Source organism: Carcharodon carcharias, chromosome 25, assembly GCF_017639515.1.
Source record: "Carcharodon carcharias isolate sCarCar2 chromosome 25, sCarCar2.pri, whole genome shotgun sequence".
Taxonomy (NCBI): Eukaryota; Metazoa; Chordata; class Chondrichthyes; order Lamniformes; family Lamnidae; genus Carcharodon; species Carcharodon carcharias.
This window is the reverse complement of record NC_054491.1, coordinates 42,142,836-42,157,464: the sequence shown is the minus strand read 5'-3', so window position 1 is coordinate 42,157,464 and position 14,629 is coordinate 42,142,836.

Sequence of the window (14,629 nt, the reverse complement as noted above, 5' to 3'; positions counted from 1 at the left end):
TACAAAATGGCTATCTATAGCCAGCAGCTGCATTAGCTGTTAGCTTTAAAATATCTCAAGCCTCTTTTTTTATTCTTTCACAGCGTGTGGGCGTCGCTGGCAAGACCAGCATTTGTTGCCCATCCCTAATTACCCCCATGAACAGAGTGGCTTGCTAGACCATTTCAGAGGGCAGTTAAGAGTCAACCACATTGCTGTGGGTCTGGAGTCACATGTAATCCAGACCAGGTAAGGACGGCAGGTTTCCTTCCCTAAAGGACATTAGTGAACCAGATGGGTTTTTACAAAAATTGATGACAGTTTCATGGCCACCATTCCTGACACTAGCTTTCAATCTCAGGTTCATTATTAATTGAATTTAAATTCCACCAGTTGCTATGGTGAGACATGAACCTGTGTCCCCAGAGTGTTAATCTGAGCCTCTGTATTACTAGGTCCAGTGACAATACTACTATGTCACCACCTCCCCCAAGATAGGAAAGAGAAGATTTGTGTTCATTAAGTGTCATTCAGGATATCAGGGCTTCCCAAAGCACTTTGCAATCAGTGAGGTACTTTTCAATGTGTAGTCACTGTTGTAATGTAGGAACTACATCAGCCAATGCACACAGCAAGAGCCCAAAATAACAATGTGATAATGAATAAATAATCTGTCTTTGTGACTTTTGTTGAGGAATAAACATAACACCAAGATTATTTGAGAAAGACACAGTTTCATAGAAGTGTGAAACTCCTTGTTAGCATTACGGCTGCATTGTACCCCTAACAGCACTGTGGGTGTACCTACACCACAAGGACTTCAGTAGTTCAAGAAGGCAGCTCACCACCACCTTCTCAAGGGTAATTAGAGATGGGCAATGAATGCTGGCCTAGCCAGAGATGCTCACCTGCTACGAAATAATTTTTAAAAGCCTCACAAAAGTATTATTACTGGATTGAGAGTCTCTCCTGGTATTATTACTTGAGTGTGAGGCTTGGTTTCAGTATTAATACTGCAGTAGGAGCTACTCTATTATTACTGAGACGTCAGGGCTCAGGCAGCAATCAGCGTCTAATTTTAGAACAGCTAATATTCAGTGTTAGTATTATTTTTCATTGTAGGATATTATCAATGTGGCCGGGAGCTGGCTGGATGCCCAGTCTTAGACTGACATTGGATATGGGAACAGAGTCTGAGAAACAGCCCCACATTCAGCCAAAGCCAACATGCGGTCTTTCGAAATCAGGCAGGGATAGAGCTGGAGAGGCTGTAGTAACATGATGGAGGTTTCTGTGGCATTCCTGAGCTTCACTGCTCAACTATGAAACAGTAACAATGATCATGAAATAAGCAAAACCAGAAAATGTTCTATTTTTGTGTTCTAACTTCAGGCCTGTGAATATTCCAGTCATTTTTGGATGAATCAACTGAGATGAGCCATCACAAGGCTCTCCTTGATCAAATGGTTTCTCCACTTATGACTTCCCTTCCCTTGAAGACCACATCGCTCAATGTATTATTTTTTAACAAATTGGTGAACGTTAACATTACCGTGTTGGTTACTTCAATCAACCATGAATCTGTGAGGGGCTTTTCTCTCACCCAGGCTTCTCATAACTTCTCAGATGCAATTGTTCTTTCAGTTCTCTGCCCTCTCAGCCTGTCCACTCTGTGCAGCATTTTAGGATGGAGTCAGAGAGCTGTACAAATGGACTGGGACCCAAAGGAATGAAGATCCTTGTCCCTATCCAGATCTTGGCCATGTTCCTCTCCTACTCTTGTTGGTTTGCAAAGACTGGTAGAAAACCCTAGCTCCAGTTTTTGCAAACAAAAATCATCACAGAACAGCAATCATCACAGATTAGTCGCTAAAAAACAAGCCAAGTTGCAATTACATAGCATCCCCAATTGGCAAAATGTCCCTTGAGGATCAACACTGAGCAAGAGTTAGCAGGTGGTTAGGAGAATTAAGGCAAAGGCATTGTCAGAGGTTTGTAGAAGCTTTTGCAAGCAGGGCATGTAGAAGAGGTGAGTTGGGGGGGTGGTTGGGTAGGGGCAGGATGGGGGCTAGCCATTGGGGAGAACCTTGTAGAGCAGGAACTTAAGCTGAAGAGTTCAACTTTAGCTGAAGGCTCCTCATTAATTTAGTTGGGATGGGAGGAGGGGGTGGGTGCATACCCAGAGAATGCCAGTCCAGCGCAAGGCTAGAGTGCCTTGGAGAGAAACGGCAGTTCCTGGACTTCTCGATCTCCATGGGCAGTTATTGTAGGTGTGCTGATTGGCCTTTGGCCTGCAATTGGTTTGTCCAGGATCTGCCTGAATTTCATTACATTGATTTCATCCAGTGGTGGCACAATGGGCCAAAGTTCCTCTTGCTGAGTTCAATGAACCATCAGCTGTTAGGAAAACCATTGAAAGATTTTGAGAGATGTAGAGTCATAAAAGTCATAGTGGTCAACAGCACAGAAAAAGGCCCTTCGGCCCATCGAGACTGCGCCAGTCAAACAAGCGCTTAACTATTCTAATCCCATTTTCCAGCACCAGGCCCATAGCCTTGTACGCCATGGCATCGCAAGTGCACATCCAAATACTTCTTAAATGTTATGAGGGTTTCTGCCTCTACCCCTTTCAGGCAGTGAGTTCCAGACTCCCAGCACTCTCTGGGTGAAAAAATTCTTCCTCACATCCCCTCTAAACCTCCTGCCCCTTACCTTAAATCTATGCTCCCTGGTTATTGATCCCCCCACCAAGGGGAAAAGTTCCTTCCTGTCTACCCTATCTATGCCCCTCATAATTTTATACACCTCAATCATGTCCCCCCTCAATCTCCTCTGCTCCAGGGAAAATAACCCCAGTCTATCCAATCTCTCCTCATAACTAAAACTCTCCAGCCCAGGCAACATCCTGGTAAACCTCCTCTGCACTCTCTCTAGTGCAATCATATCCTTCCTGTAATGCGGATTCCAGAACTGCACGCAATACTCTAGCTGTGGCCTAACCAGTGTTTTATACAGATCCAGCATAATGTCCCTGCTCAGCTAATAAAGGCTAGTATCCTATATGCCTTCTTAACCACCTTATTCAACTGTCTCACTACCTTAAAGGACCGGTGAACATGCACACCAATGTTCCTCTGATCCTCGGTACTTCCCAGGGTCCTACCATTCATCGTGTATTCCCGTGCCTTATTTGTCCTGCCCAAGTGCATCACCTCACACTTAACCAGCTTAAATTCCATTTGCCACTGATCAGCTCATCTGATCAGCCTGTCTATATCCTCCTGTAATCTTAGGCTTTCCTCCTCACTATTTACCATACCACCAATTTTCATGTCATCTGAAAACTTACTGATCAATCTTTCTACATTCAAGTCAAAATTGTTTACATATACCACAAACAGCAAGGGACCCAACATCGATCCCTGTGGAATCCCACTGGACACAGGCATCCAGTCACAAAAACACCCCTCGACCATCACCGTCTGCTTCCTGCTATTCAGCCAATTCTGGGTCCAATTTGCCAAATTGCCTTGGATCCCATGGGCTCTTACCTTCATTATCAGTCTCCATGAGGGACCTTATCAAAAGCCTTGCTAAAGTCCAAGTAGACTATGTCAAATGCATTGCCCTCATCTACACACCTTGTCACCTCTTCAAAAAATTCAATCAAATTGGTCAGACATGACCTCCCCTTAACAAAACCATGCTAACTGTCCTTGATTAATCTGTACCTCTCCAAGTGTAGATTAATTCTATCCCTCAGAATTGCTCCCCCACCACTAAGATTAGATGGACTGGCCTGTAGTTCCCTGGTTTATCCCTTCCTCCCTTCTTGAATAACGGTACCACATTAGCTGTAGCGAATGAATAAGGGTAATTTGAAAAATGCAAAGGAACACGGATCCAATGCAACAAGATCAGCTTTAACTAACCTACTGGAGATTTAAGTAATTGGTTACCTCAGAGTAAGAATAAAGTACAAATCTGAAGAGAGTTACAAGGTATTTTTCAGTATAGATGCAGGAAACATCATACTTTCCCTTTTATCACCTCCCTTCTGACTCTCCAAGGCCCTAAAACACCTTCCAGGTGAAACAGCAATTTTGTTGCACTTGTTTCCATTTAGTAAATGGCACTCATTGTTCACAGGGTCTCCTCCACACTCGGGAAGCCCAATGCAGTTTGGGAGACTGCTTTACAAATCCATCAGTTCAGTCTGTAAGTATGACCCCCAAGCTTCCGGTTGCTTGGCATTTTAATTTTCTGTTCCACTTGCAGTCTGACCTCTGACTTCCTCCTACATTCTTCCAATTGCGAAGTTCCATGTAACTTTGAGGAACAGCACCTCACCTTTTGAATAACCACTTTACAGCCTTCTGAACTCAACATTGTTTCCCGCCCCCCCCCCACTTCCCCTTTTACCCTCCTTTCCCTGCCACTGTACTTGCTTCAAATTAGATATATCTCTCACTTTATCCAGTTCTGTCGAAAGGTCCTTGATTTGAAATGTTAATTCTGTTTCACTTTTGCTAGATGCTGCCTGACCTGCTATTGGTCAGAATGTGACCTTTTGGTCACCTGATCACTGGAAGATTATTGAGTAGGCACAGAGGTAAGTGGTGAAGATGATTCTGGGGGTCAGAAATGGAAGTTCTGAGCAAAGAACTGACTGTGTCTCCCTGTAAGCTCATCTGATTGAGCTTTCAGATTATAAAGAAAACTGACTAAATTGACTCTGACAATTATTCATTTTGTGGAGGTATCCAAATACCAGGAGGCATAAAGAAAAAATCAGAAGTCAGAAAGGAAATGAGGCATAATTTATTTTTAACAATTTATTCATCAAGAGGTATCAGAGCAGTGGAATAACTTACCGGGGAATAGGGAGGAATGGGTTTAAGAGACAACTGCAGATACGGTACTGAGGAACTGGTGAGAAGACATGTAAGAGAGTGAAATCTATTGACAGAGGAGTTTTGTTAGATTCTATTACTAACTTGCTTCATAGTCTGAGATGTCTCAGGTCAATGGAAACAGTGAGCATCGGCCTTTAATGCATGTGACCAGTGTTTGTGACTGTATTATTTACAGAAGGAACACAGACAGCTTTCAGTAAGAGTTGCTTTCAAATTCAAACAGCACTGCAGCTACCCTTGATGTTCAGTATGGTTCTAACACATCTGCAATCTCAATAAAAATTCTTCAGATCTATATATAACATTCACTGATGCTAAATCACTGAGAACAGGCACACTGTTATAAACCTGGCTGCTTTTTAATTGGACATTGACTCCATATGTACATAAATTAGGATTTGATTTATCAATTCTTTGGTTAGTAATTACTAATTTACAGCAGACTAGATTAACAAATAAAATAGGATAATAATGAAATAAGGATAGAAAGACAAGAAAACATGTGATAGAATTAAGAAAAAAAGACAACTTCAGGAAAAAATGGGTGAGAGAGGATAGGGAATTAAAGAAAATGGAAATGATAAAAAATGACCCCTGGTATTCAACAACAACAAATGTCCGAAAACACATCACAGAGATGAAGGACAACAAATGCATGTCATGTCAAAGGAGATATTGGGAAGTGTGCTTTAAATCTTGGTCAAGGAGACAGATTTCAGTGAGTGCCAGAGGGGTTAAAGACCCTAGAACATGGGACCTGGATGACTGAAACACAACAACCAAGAGAAGAACACAGGAGAGTGAGTGAGGAGAGCTTCGGAGCAAGTTTTAGAGTCGAAGAAGATTACAGAGTTTGGGAGGGACGAGTCCATGGATCGACTTAAACATGAGGTCAGGGATGTTTTATCTGAGAAGTGTGTAGGTCAGGACGATGGGCAATCGGAGTGTGGGATCGGATAAGTGCAGCAGCATTTTGGATGTGTTGAGGTTTATCAAGGGTGGAGGCCAGGACAGCTTTAGAGTAGCCCTGTCTGAAGGTGACAAAGGGATGGATGAGGGTTTCAACAGCAGATCAGCTAAGGTAATTCCCACAGTTTAAAAAAAAACCTGGTTACGAACTCAAGGGTCCTGTTAGGACTGCGAGTAGCGGTGAGTGAGCATACGGGACAGCGTCAGCTGCTTCAGTTCGTAGCACTTTTGCTTCTGAATCTCAAGGTTCCAGATTCAAGTCTCACTCCAGGGCTAGAGCTCAAAGGTTGACACTCCACTGCAGTACTGAGGAGGTGCTGCACTGTCTTTGAGGTGAGATGTTAAACCGAGGCCCTGTCTGCCTGCTCAGATGAATATAACGGATCTCATGTCACTGTTTTGAAGAAAATCCCCAGGGTCCTTGCCAATATTTATCCCTCAATCAACATCACCAAAATACCAGATTATCTGGTCATTATCGCATCTTTGGTTGTGGGATCTCGCTGTGCCCACATTGGCTACTGCATTTCTTACACTACAACAGTGTGTACAATTTAAAAGCACTTTGTTGGCCATAAAACACTTTGAGGTGAAAAGTGTTATGTAAGTGCAAGCCTCTCTTTTTAAAACTCTTGAATTGATAGCAAGCGCAGCCGGCTGAAATTTGGGGTGACATTGAAGAGACTCATTAAAACAGAGACACCGAGGTGTGTGCGATTTCAATAGCAATGTGGCTGAAAAATGTTATTACAACTGAGACAGCCCAATTAAAGCGGTGTTGCTGGCCCAACTTGGATGAAAACTGCCTGCAGCTCTTTGTAAACGTGCTGAGGGCTGTTTCTCGCTCCGTGAAGTTCCAGTGAGTGACCACCAGGGGCCCCCAGGCCACTGGCAGACGGGCTCTTTAGGTTGAAGTGTTGACTTCAGAGGAGCAGGAACTGTTGTTCGCTGAGTGTGAAACACCCTGGGTGTCTGCTGGAATGCCCACGTTATCTACAATAATTTAAAGCAGGACCACAAGGTACAGGAAGTGAAAAGCCTGAAAAGTGGTAAATGTTTGCAATGATCTGCCAGCTGATCTGGGAATAGAGACAGGGTCGGCGGCTGGGGTAACTATCCAGGGGGCGGGGGGGAGGGGTTGGATTGAGCACCCATCTTACACACAACTCCGAATTCACCCCCCTGTCAGGGTATGAAATGGACATTTGATCTGAAGCCAGCCGGCGATTCAGGTTAAAATTAATCCCAGAAATACCGGTTTGTTCAAAGTACCATTGGATATTGGGATGGGGAAGTTCAGATGTTGGAGACAAAAACAAAAATAGCTAGAAAAACTCAGCAGGTCTGACAGCATCTGCGGAGAGGAACACAGTTAACGTTTCGAGTCCGTATGACTCTTCAGCAGAACTAAGAAATATAGAAATGAGGTGAAATATATTGGAGAGTTCAGCTGAGAGGAGGCTGGGCCGAATGGCCTGTTCCTGTGTTGTAATTACCTATGTCATATGATGAAAGCCCTCGTCCTGTTTCCTTAGTTAGTATGTTAATTGTCCAATAAGGAAGGACCTGCTTCAAGGTGATTCTAATCAGATCCATGATAAAAAAAAATAGATAATGGGATACGCAGGCTCCAGATAAAGATATTGGGCTAGAAATGAAATAATGTCATGTGGTATGAAAGAATCGTCTTAATTAATTGGTTGGAAAAATAACAGATGAAGCAGAGACACAGTGGAAAACACCAAAATAAGAACAGCAAAACCCAATGCAATATTCAGCATTACGATGAGTAGAATTGGGGTAAATGTTTCTTCTGCCTTGGAAATCAAGTTGGGAGTCATTTCTGCTGATTGTCTGGACCAGCCCTGGAACATGAATCTAATCAGAGTCATGATAAAAAATAGAAAAGGGAAAACAGTTTCCAGATAAAAATATTAGACTAGAAATAAACTAATGTCATGTGGCATGGAAGGGAATCTTGTCTAAATTGATTCATTGAAGAAATGAGATCAATAAAATCTGTGACCTAACTCTGTAAACCTGCCTTTGTTCCATATCCCTTAATACTTTTTAACAGAGATTTATCAATCTCGGATATAGAATTCAATATTTACCCAGCATTAATTTCCATTTGCAGAAGAGAGTTCCAAACTTCTTCCACTTTCACTCTTAAAATGTTTTGCTCTAATTTTTAAGCTATGTCCCATTGCCCTAAACTCCTTGACCAATGGAAATAGTTTCTAGTTATCTATCCCATTATCCTTTATCTACCTAGTTGTCCCCCCTAATATTGAAAACTTTGATCAAATCACCATTTAAACTTCTGAACTGCAGGGAGTACAATCCGAGTTTATGTAATTGCTCCTTGTAATTTAACCCTCGGAGTGGAGTATCATTGTGGTATGCTCCTTCCTTGGCCAATATATCCTTCTGAAGGTGTGGCTCCTAAAAACTCCTCAGGATTTGGTCTAACCAAGGGCTTTGCTTAACTAAAGCATGACATCTAACCAATTGCATTCTAATCCCCTAGATATAAAGGCCAGCAGTCCAATTAGCCTCTTGGATTTTTTTATACCTGCCAGTTGTAGTATAAAGGTTAACAATGGGATATGCTAATATATGAAGTAGATGATGATGTTTCACTGATCTCAATCAGTCATGTATTAGACTCTCTTGAGAGCGAGATACGAACACCATGCTCAGCAGCATATGCCTGCTCTGTAACCTGTTTAGATGTAGTAACAATAACCAAGTGTGAAGCCAGAACAAGAGTATAACTACAGTCCATCCAGATGCCTAGGGCAGAATGTTATGCCGCGTGGGCGGGCACGCCTGACCAGATTGTATGTGAAGTAGCGTGAGAAGCTGTAGGGGGTGTGTCCTGAGTCATCCCACACGCACACAATCTTCAGGTTGCAGGCGTACGGGTGTCAGAGCCGCACCCACCATCAATTAAAGGGCCGCTTAAGGCCATGAAAAACCCAACTGATCACGATTTTGCGCTCGTCACATAGGCAAACCGGGCAGGAGGGCAGCCTACCTTTTGCAAAAACCCATCCAAGGGCAGGATAAAAGGGTCAGCAGCATTGCCAGTGAGTAGTGAGGAGTTTAGGAGGTAGTTGGCTGCTGGTTGCTTATTTGAAATCGGCAGCTTCATCTCTGTTCTGAGCTTCATTCTTAGCATTTCCAGGCTTCATTTCAGGACATCAGTGTCTCCGAGACCTCTGGAGAATTTTGACCATGTGCACCCTACCAAGCCTTCTGTTACCCTGGGAATGGGGATTGTGATCTCTGCTGGAGGCACCTCCTCTGAGAGGGAGAGAGTGTCAGAAGGGGGAGGAGGCCAGGTGTCCCAATGCAGCTTCCAGAGGAGCGACCTGTGGGAGGAGAGGTGCAGGCACAAGGGGGACAGGGCCAGCAGGTAGCCCAAGGTGGAAGGGGCTGCAGAACATGCCACTTTCCTGCTGCCAGGGTTTACAGGTGGCGATGCAGCTACCTCAATATGTCTGAGGTGCAATGGCGAAGGAGGCTCCGTCTCTCAAGGGAGACAGTGACCTCCATTTGTCAGAGGATCGGGCCTCAGATCAGCTCCAACTATATGGGTAGACACCCCATGCCAGTGGCTCTGAAGGTCATAGTGACCCTCAACTTCTATACCTCCAGCTCAGTGGACTAGTAGGTGATCTCTGTGGGTCTCCCAATCAGCTGTCCACAGTTGCGTCAAGCTGGTGACAGAAGATCTGTTCAGGCAGGTACTGACCTTTATTCTTTACCGTATGGACGAGGCCAGCCAGGCTGAGCAAGCCAGAGGCTTTGCTGTGATTGCTGAATTCCACCATGTCCTGGGTGCCATCGACTGTACACATGTGAGCATCAAGGCATCAGCAGGTGCACCCGGTGCCTTTGTCAACAAGAAAGGCTTCCACTCCATGTGACCACTGAATGCAGGTGCTCCCATGATGCTTACACCCTGAGACACTCCCAGGTGCCGGGGCTCTTCAGAGCTCCAGACCGACTGGATGGATGGCTGCTGGTGACATGGGCTATCCATTAAAGAGGTGGCACATGACACCTCTCCACCACCCAAGAACAGAGGCAGAGCAGTGTTACAATGGGAGCCACGCCTCCACAAGGGTGGTGTAGGGAGGACCATAGGTCTTCTCAAGATGTGCTTCCGATGCCTGGACCGTTCAGGAGGAACACTACAATACCCCCCAAAGAGAGTGCCACTGATAGTGGGTGCATGCTGCGCTCCCCACAATCTGGCACTGCCAAGGGGGGACCCACTGGAGGAAGAGGATGTTGATGCAGCTGCACAGGCCCCAGAGGATGAGTCCAGTAGTGAGTCAGAAGAGAAGTCCAGTGAGGAGAACACTGAAGGCGTGGAGGGAGGGACACCAGGGATGCCTTGATCCAACGTTCCTTCAGCTAGGCTACCAAAGATCAGCTTCCACTTCAGGCCAGGGCTGCCGCTTCTATCCCAGTTGTCTGAAATGACCCTTTCATTTGAACCCAAAGCTCACTCAGGGCCTGTACATGTTTAGAGCCACTCACCTCCGGCATTACACACAGCACATCCTGCACCAAGAAAGTAAAAAGATGAACCATACTCAGGCCATGATGACAAAAACAAAATTTATGTCCTCTTCACAATCCAAACAAATCAACAGAACCTCTGGTGTTCAATTCCACACCAGTAAAGATAAACAGAACATTACACAACAGAAGTTTACCCGTGAACAGCCCCTCTTGTGCTCACAGTGCCTTAAACTTACATTTATGAGTGCTACAACTTGGTGCCCCCCCCACAACCCTCCCACCCCCCTCCCCAACTCCCCCCACTCTATCCCCCCACCCCCCACCTCCCTCACCCCCCCCACTCAATATCCCCAACCCACACCCCCCTCCACTCAACCCCCCAGCCTCTACACCCCTCCCCCACCCCCAGCCTCCTCGCTGGCACTGGTATTGTGGACAGCCTGCTCACTCTAGTGTCTTGTTTGCCTTGAAGACTTTGGCAGTCATCCTCTGGCCCGCGGAGCCTGTGCTGGTCCCACATGGGAGGGGCCACAACTGGCAGCTCCCTAGTCATCGCAGCCTCATCAGATGCCACAATGACTGGCATTGGGGTGGAGGAGCTGCTGCCATCATCCTGAGTGCCCTGAGAGGAGCCCATCGAGGCGATAAGCAGCTCATGTGCTGACATGAGGTCACTCTGGACCTCCCTTCTCACTATTGATAGACCGGCACCTAGCTGGGATACTGGGTGCCTCGTCCATCTCCCACACTGGCACTGACCATCTGAGGCCATTGCCTGTGTGAGGGCTTGCAGGTCCCAGCGCAACCCCAGGATCCACTCATTCTGCCCCTGGAGCTGCCTCTCCATGAGAGTCACTAGTCTCTTAATGGAGGGGATGGAATGCTTGTCCATTAGGGTCAACACAGTGCTCATACTCCGCATTTAGTCCTCCACAACAGAGACTATGTCACGCAGACCTTCATGGATCTCCGCCAGATCCTCCCACACATCTCGCTGGACATGCAGCATCTGCTGCCTAATGGACGACCCCAGAGGCTCATCGTCCTGGTCCCCAGCAGTCCTCCAATTGTTGGTGCCTTGGGCACTCTCTGCCTCTGCCTGCTCCTCACCACTGATCACCTACACCGAACATCTAGTGCCCACTGAGGCACTGGTATCTGCACTGGTCCCTGGTTTAGAGAGTGGGTGTGACACAGGTGCATCTGAAGACCAGTGGGAATTATGGAAATGCTATTTTGTTCGATATTGAGCAGCATTGGGCCTTCACGCTAAAGAGCAGAAGCATCATGTCAACAACTTTCTTTATGCTGTAGGTCCAGCGGCAGATGACGATCTCCTGAGGTAGGGAGTGGTGGAGTCCACTGCAGACTTTCAGACCATTCTCAAAGCCATTGACACCTCCTTTAGCCTCAAGTGAAACTTTGTTATAGAATGAGCACGTTTTAACCAAAGGTTGCAAAAATCTGGGGAATCGCTTGAATTATTTCTTACTGACCTGTATTCCCTAGGTCTTGCAGATACAGGTTGCTGAAGGGTGAGCTAATCCATGACCACATAGTCTTGGACATCCAAGATGAAAAACTCTATGGCTTTATGCAGACCAAAGATGACCTTACTTTAGATCAAATGATCCACTATGCAGGCAGGCTGAGTTTAGAGAATTTAACCAAGCTATAATTTGGTGCAACACCAAGGCTTCACATGACTCCATTGATTGGGTAGGCCCATGCGCAGCAGCCCCGCCCACAAGAAGCCCAGCAAACTGGGCAAAAGGGCGGGAAACTCCGTACTGGCAACCATTTTGAGATGCTTGCGTTGAGGTATGAAAAGCCAACACAGAGGCCAGGACTGTCCAGCAGCGGGTGTGGGACGCTTCCAGTGCAGGAAAACTGGACATGTCATGAGTTTCTGCAAATCCAACAACTTTAATCGAGGAAGAAGACAAGAAAATAGTTACAAAATACACTCCGTACAAGAAATTGGAAATCAAGATAAAGGGTGGAATCATCCCAGATTTGCACAAAGTGTGGTAGCAGGTGGGGAAAAAGTTAATTTACCCACAGGCCACAATGGGAGGTTTTTGCACTGTATTGTCCCATTCCCATGTCATTAATTATGCAACCACAGGAAACACACCGTCTCACTGGCAGACAGCCTCCAATTTACCCACCACAATGTTACGCCAATGCTTCCTCACAGAGGGCACCATATTTATACTGCAGCCGCGTGCACACTTCTCAATACTCGCACCCTCGATTCAGTGACGCATCCCTGGGACTCCTTCTGGACACCATGGATGCCGCCGCAATATCCTCCACCCCCCGCTTTGGCTGCAGGAGGCCCAGCAGTCTCACCACTCTGGCTTGGGAGGCGATGGCAGTGATGGTCAGTGCCAATGCTGCACAGAAGAGGTTGGCCATCAGGTGCAAAAGAGGAAGAATGATCTCATCCATGCCTCCAGGGTAAGGCAACCATCTCATCACCCTAAACTCACACACTCTCACAACCATCACACATTCACTGGCATCTCACTCACTGCCAGCTCAAGGGACATTACCACTCACTCTCTCACACACACCCTCACACCTCCATCTGGCCTCATCTCCTCTGGAGACTGCCTCCTCACCATCTTGAGGCCACTTGCACAGATCAGCATGTGCCCCCACACACACCCTGGGACACCCTCCTTCCCCAGGACCGCTCTCACCCTGCAGCCTCTTCCCTTGCCTGAGGCCACTTCTCCCCATTCCCCAAGCAAGCCCTAACCCTGCAGCCATTGAAAAGCCACCCTCACCTTATGGCTGGTCTGGTAGGTAGAGACCTGTCAATGAATCCCCCTAAAAGTGATGCTGCGCTGTCTGTGAAGCCTGGCGCTGATGACTGTGAGTGCTGCCTGAAGCAAGGTGGGCAAACAAACCTCAAAGTCCCAAGTGAAGTGCAGCTCGCCAGGTTCACGCTGCTTATGTACAGTTGTGAAACACATTGGTGTGCTCGGATGACCCAGCGTGGGGGGGTGATTCCGGTGAGCAGTGCTTATAGTGATAGGCTAAAATACTGAAATTAGGTTGCCAATGTGTGGCAGTGGGAAATGCAGCCCGCCATTGACGGGTGGAATCGACAATCGCAAACTGGTTTCACGACAGCGAGAAACCGATTCTTGGCCTTCTTGCCACTGTGTCGCTCCTCCCCACCCCTCACCTCCTGGCCAAAGACAAAATTACAGTTTCTAGGGGAGGTAAATGGTCTTATTCAAGAATATTGGTCAGTTACTGTGTAAGTTAAGGGCTTCGATACCACCTTTAACGTTAAAGAGTTGGCATTAACACATTAGCGATGATCTCGACTGGCTTCAGCCAACGCCCCTTTAGCCATCAGACATCAAATTACAAGGCCCAGGCTGCATAGACCTTCCAAATTAGGGCAGGGTTATCTCTCCAATCTATTACAAGGGGCGGCAGACAGTTGATTTTCTTTATATTGTCCACAATAAATGTACATCCTTATTGGGTGGTGATGCTCGCCTATCCTTGGGGATCATGGAGAAACCAGATGATACCAAGCATTTGAACAACTTAATGTCATTCATGGAACAATCTCCAACCTTTTGGTTTGAACCAGAGGTAGTTTTTCAATCAGCAGTGAGTTCCTTTCTTTCACAGAGACCCCAGGTGGAGATTAAAGTTCTGAATCACTCAGTTCCTCATGAAGTTAGGCAGAGGTGGCAGATACAGAAGACACCGCAGCAGATGGTGACCATCCCCATGAAGACCTGCTGGACTGGAACTGGCTCTTCCCAGAAGAAAGTGAAGAGGAAGAAGCCACTGAATGATCAGTTGGAGGGTGAGGTCCTAGAGGTTGGTCCATCTTTCCTGTTGATAGACGCATCATATGAGGTTTCAGATGCCTTTCTTGAGGAGTCAGCTGTGTTTCTAGTGGCTGAGCTGCATTCAGATGTTTGTTCCACTGAACATACCAATGTATTGCCTCGTCTATCGCTGTTTGTCCATGAAGAGTCTTCCAGAGAGAATGCCTCACCTGATTCTATGTTAGAGTCCAGAGAGGATCACACTGCCAAAGAGCTGGTGCTTTCCAGGGTGGAAAGTCAATTGACACCCAGACTTCAGTCCCAGCTGAAAGTCTTCATCCCTCCAGGAGGTCAGAACTGAAGCTGAGGCAGGATCTTTAACACTTCAGAAGCTGCAGAATCTTGTCAAAAATCTTTCCC